This window comes from Calonectris borealis, chromosome 12 (assembly GCF_964195595.1).
Source record: "Calonectris borealis chromosome 12, bCalBor7.hap1.2, whole genome shotgun sequence".
In the NCBI taxonomy this organism is placed as follows: domain Eukaryota; kingdom Metazoa; phylum Chordata; class Aves; order Procellariiformes; family Procellariidae; genus Calonectris; species Calonectris borealis.
This window is the reverse complement of record NC_134323.1, coordinates 14207458-14213457: the sequence shown is the minus strand read 5'-3', so window position 1 is coordinate 14213457 and position 6000 is coordinate 14207458.

The window sequence follows — 6000 nt, the reverse complement described above, 5'->3', positions numbered from 1 at the left end:
GAGTGTGGGGGAAGCAGTAGTGGGGTGCAAGAAGGCTCTATGCAGCTCCCCCTATAAATTCCCTGATGGTTTGTAGAGGGAACTTATGGAAATTTGCTCTTTAATTTTTGGTAGGTGTGAAAATCCCCACTAACCGAGCATAAAGGCCTAACCATGTCAATAATGGTTATAATAAGGTTGTTATAAAAAAATAAATTAAGTCTTTTCTAGGTAACTCAGCTTGTAAGTGTTTATGAAGTAGTCAGGTTTTTTGTTTCTTAGGGCTGTAAAGCTATAAAGTTGTTGATTAAGGAATCGTTTTTTGGGTGAGAAGAAGCACTCTTGTTTCTGGGTAGAGTGCAGCAAGCTAGGTTGCAGTTTGCAGTGGTCGTGCTGGTTAAAATATTCCCGTTCTGCAGTGTTAATCTATTCTTTAATAGCCTGGCTCTGGCCATTGAAATTCACTGTAGGGTTTTTTCCCACTCAGTTTGATTCACAGCTTTTTCAATTATTTAGACAGAAAACAAACAAGCAAGCAAACAAAAAATTGCTTAGTTCCAGAGGAAGATGGAAACTTTCAAATAGGTTCATGGAGCACAGATCCTTTTACAAGGAGGATCTCAGGAAATGCTTTGAAAAAAAGGACACTTCAGATTTAGGGTTCTTTTGAAGCCCGCACTAGGCACCAACAGAGCTTTGAAGTCTTTTAAATGCTTCTTTTATATACAATTGGCACACAGCTCAGTTAAAACACTCAGCTAATATTTAATCAGCTATATGAAAAAGCATAGAATAAGTAAGAGGATTTCTTTTATAAGGCTTGTTGGCTATCGGACTACCACTGAAAAGAGGCAGCTACATTTCAGTTCTTAATGTGACTGTAATAACTGCATGGCCACAAACCATTAGGTTCTTCATCTGATAGGTGATTAATTTCCAAGGAACATATGTTAAGAGAATAACATATTTCCCCAGACCTCCTCCCCAAAAAGTAAGCGTAAGAAAAGGTTCTCGCAAAGCAATGTCAATGCTTTGTATTTACTGATATAAAAATGAAAAAAAGGAATGAAAAATTAGAAGAATAATGTTTAAAGAAATTATTCCAGCAAAACTAGTTCTAGTGTTTTGGTCACTAGAGGCGAAACAAATATTCCCATGATTTCTGAAAAGTTTCGTAAAGTAATACAGTGGTCATGAGGAAAAAATGATTACAACTAATTTACTGTAAGCATGAAATGTATTGTCGTTGTTCCCATAATTCTGAAACTGAGTAATGCAGGTTCATAAAATAAATAAATTTCTGAAGAAAAGAAAACTTGTTTAAACACCTTTAAAATAAACAGAAATGTCATTACGTTGACCCCTCCCACATCCTGTTTTAACCTTCCTTACAGGCAGCTTCAATGCTCAAGCTCGTCCCTGGGGGCTGATGCTGAGCCTGGGGAGGGCAAGGAGAGGATCAGAGAATTTGCTGCCCAGACCCCTTAGAGAATTTAGCTGCCAAGTACTAACAGGTCTTTACTGAGCAACTGCACACGGAGAGGGTTTTTTTTTCCCCTCTGAAGTTTATACATTTTTTCTACATTTGATTGGGTTTTTCTTAGGGAGAGCTGAGTGTAAATCAGTGACGACATGGTTATCCTCCTGCCAAATTTTAGCAATGTTGAAACTTCGTAACAAAAACAATTGTCAGGATTCTTTTAATCTTAGCTCTAACATTTTCACAGAAACTTTTTACCTGCTCTGTTCCTCCAAAAATGTAACTTCTTTTTAAACCAATCCAGGAAAAAAATGAGTTTAAATAGTTTATATTTGACAATTTACGAATGTGTGTGTTTGTGTGTATGTGTGCGTGTGTGTGTCCGTCCAGGGCGGATCTCATAATGTAAAGTTACAGTGCTGTCTATGGTGTTATTGTGTAAGGACACTTCAACAGCATTTTCAAGGTTTTCTTATGTCAGTACAAATGTTTGAAAAATAGTGAACAACTAAATCTGTCTTTAAAACTCCTTATTTATTGTGTAAATTTTCAACATATGGACTTAAATATCAGTATCAAAGTAATCTATTTCACCTGTCTCATTACAGAGGTATATGTAACAGCTATAAGAATATAAAGGTTATATAAAATTGTATCCACTATTTATGTGTTATTGTATCCAACACATATGTCCTTTCCATATGGGATGTTCTCACTGTACAGAACATGGTCCGTTCCAAGTATAACTCAACAGAAGCATTCAACCTTTGATTTTAAAACTGTTATCATCTCCACTTCAACAACCCACGTTGAAAGGAAATTCCAGATTGTGGGGGGGGCGAAATGGCTGCCAATCTGAATAAGGAGGAACATCGTCAGATGGCAGGGAAGTATTTGTACTAGTTGTATTAACAGAAGCAATGACCTTTACACACTCCAAAACAAGCCATATGGGCCTTGGATCACAGCAACCGTTTGTCAAGCAAAACTCCTGAATCATTTCAAGCAGTGTTCAAACACGGTTGTAAGAAGCCTGAACACAAAATGCTCTTATAAAATGCATCTCTGAAAGAGGGAGATGCACCAGATTTTGAGGTAACTGCTATTTAAACCTTCAAATCCTAAAGCAAATTTTTTTTGCATAAATTTTGACCTATCCATTGTTGGGGATGGAAAACAGATGGGCTGCAGTTTAACATTGCAGTAAGAATCCAAATTCAATTCTCTGGCTTGTTCTTAGGAGAGTTAATGAAAGTTGAATAATATGCACTGGCAGCCCCTAAAACCCTCTGTGATTTTCCTTTTCTTTTCTTTGGCAGGGTGAGACTATTCTGCATTAAATTTGCATATGGCCACCTTTCTCCCTAGCGGGGGTCTAGTGATTCCTCTGGCCTTATTTCTGATGAATACAGGCCCTAAACTTTACAAACTTTGCCCTCATTCCTTAGGCAATCTCTATGCTCCTTATAGCTTCTGCAAGTGAACCAGAAGGACCTGTAGAAGTGAGCATTTAGTATTTATCCTATTTATTCATTAAACTGCTGAGAGTGATATTATGCTCCTCCATGACAACACTGATATTTAACTGAAACAAATTAAACCTGTACCGCAAATTTTCTTATAGAGAATGCTGAGTTCTGGATGCTTGTGGCAAGGATATTAACGGAGTACTCAGGGTGGCAAGCAGAATACATTTCAAATGTAAGTTAAAAGGGATGAAGAAAGACAATAGCATCTTGCAGGGAAAACAACAACAACAACAAAAAACGGAGACCAAATCGAGCATGTGACATTTCCTGGGAGTAGCACAAATGGAGTAAAAAAAGCATGGTGAACTCTGCCTGGAGAATCTCAAAGAGGTGAGGAGTTCATATGTCAGAAATCAGGTCTAATAAAGCAACACAAACAATGAAGTATTCTGAGTTTAAATGATGATGGGATTCAAAATGACTAATTGTGGTTAGTCATTAAGTTAATTGAAAGTTCTGAGAAAGAGAGGGAGAGGAAACTCTTTGGCAGATAAATAACTCTTAATTTGGCCTATTAAATGCAACGGTCTTTTACCTGCTGGACATCCCACTTCACTGCCATTCAGCTGAACGAGGAAGCTTTCGTGAGCAAAGCACTTAAAGGATATATAATGCTTTATAGCAATGCCTGACTGACTGCCCCACTGCTACAACAGCAGAGATGTACTAAACCAACAGGGGAGTCCCGGAGCACGACACGGTTGGAAAGGAACCCAGCAGAGAACGGATGAAAGTTTTTTAGAGGTCTGTCACTATTCTTAGAGATCAATGGGGTTATGAGAGAAAGGGATTTTAAGAGCTGCAAGGTTACATTTGAAGTCAGCGGTAGTCTAGATCCTTTAAAATGTTGCACCCTCAACAGGTCCACATGGCCTCCTGAACAGAGTTGTTCACATCTGCCAGGCCTCAGAGCAGCCCCCTTTCTTCTAGCATAGCAGCAAACCTTTTCCCCACATTGATTTGTCTCCCCTGTCTGTGCTTTGGTGTTGGGTCTCCATCATGGCAAGGCAACCAAAGCAGTGGCTGGAGAATGGGGGCTGAGGTGAGCATTGAGATCTAAGTCCCTTTCACACCTTCATACGTGCTCAGATTATCTTGCGTGTCTTGTAGACTTCTACTTCTCTCCCTACATGACATTGTACCAATCAGACACAAAATAGTTTGCCTGCATCTTTTGTCCTCCCACTCTTCCCTGAAGCAGCTTTCAAGACAAATAGTAAAGTAAGCGCAGGGAGACTAGCATGGTTTGAGGTGAGCTCCTCCTCCTTCCCCTGCTGCCTTTGCTTCAGCACCTCTTCTGTTGCCTGGCCTTTATATGCAGGCAGCCTTCTAGAAATGCTTCTCTTCATCAGTTTCCTGACTCCCCAAACTGAAAAGCATTTTTTCAGCCGGAGGGGTGGTGGTTTTTTGGTGGTTTGGTCAGAGCACATTGTTCTCTTGGCAGATGCAGCTCTGCAGTTGGCACACCCACACTGCTCCCCAGACAGCCCGGCTGCCCCCTGCGCCGGGCAGGGAGCCCTGAATCTCTCCTCCCTCAGTGACTATTCCAGCTTGTGACTCTCAGGAATATCTCATAAATTTGCCCTTAGACTCTGCAGCCAACACAAATTGGTAGCAAAGAATGATAACGCCTGAGGCTTAATAGGGAGGTCACAAGAAAGGACATAGTCCGGGCTCTGGGAGACAGATTATTACAGTAACCTCCGTAGTGCCAAATAAACAGAACAGCTGACTGTTACTGAAATTTGGCTCACCTCTTGTACGTGTGATGGGAAGGGGCCATTTCTGCAATGAATCGCTGGCGTGTGGCTTCATGCACTGCACTGGAAAGGTTAGTGTAGGTTCCGAATTTTTTAGGTGCAGTGGGAGTCTAATGCTCCATACTGACCACCATGCTAAAAAAAGCAGGATTATCTCATAATCCACCAAGAGCAAATAAACATTCAGAAATTCTAGCCTTTCTTTTTTCCCAACTCTCATTAAAACTGTGGTCTCTCTTATTATCATAGAGACATTTTGCACCAGTTTTTTATTACAGTCAAGTACAGATGCCCCTTTTATTTTGAAGCAGAGTTAATAGCAAAGCTTGTTTGCTAAAGTTTCTGATTATCCGCTATGGCTGAGAGCAGTTTACCAGCACTAGTCTCCTTGGAATATTCAGGGTTATGCACAGCTTCTAATTCTTTAAAGAGCTTGGTGATAAATAGCTTGTTTATACTGTGATCTCACTTGAAAAGCAGCCAGCAGATTTCTGAATGTGCTTGTCCACTTCTTCCACCACCAAGCCGCCGGTCCAGCATCAGAAACATGAAGCTGGTAGGGCAAAAGCCATGCCATGTATCTACAGATCAACCCCGTTAGTATTAGGCGGCTTTACAATGGGCCATTGGGCACACCAAAAAAATGCCTCGTATGTACGTTCTAGGTACTGGTGTGTTTGTGTGTTCCGTAAGATGGCTTCTGACCTTGCATCTCTGCACTTGGAGCAAGTTTAGTTGCACGTGTGATGGGAAAGGGGAGGAGGGGGCAGCAAGAAAGAGAGACGACTTTTGTTAAATCTACACGTTATAGTGGTTCGATAGTAGGTGCTGACCTTGCTGGTGATTTACAGTATCTCTCAATACAATGAATTCCTGCTGCTTTCTTCTTGCTTTCTCAAAATGTTTTAAAGCAAGTCCTATGGCTTTATTTATTTTCCTCTTCTATTTTTTCCCCCTTACTACAGTTGCATATTGTTACTTACATGAATGAAACATACAATCGGTTCTCTTTGGGTGGCCGTGACAAAAAAATATGCCATTTTAGCAGTTCTTAGTGAGATGCTTAAGTGTTATTGGAAGAATTTTTCTCCATGAAAGGAATTTTACATGACACCGGGCACTTCAGAGTAGTCTGCAGTGCAGTGGCAGTATGTGTAGGCACATAAAGCCTTCATATTCTTTCATTTAATGATGTTTCAACACAGTGCGAGATATTAGCTTCCAGTAGTGTGGGAGCACTAAGATTACAGTA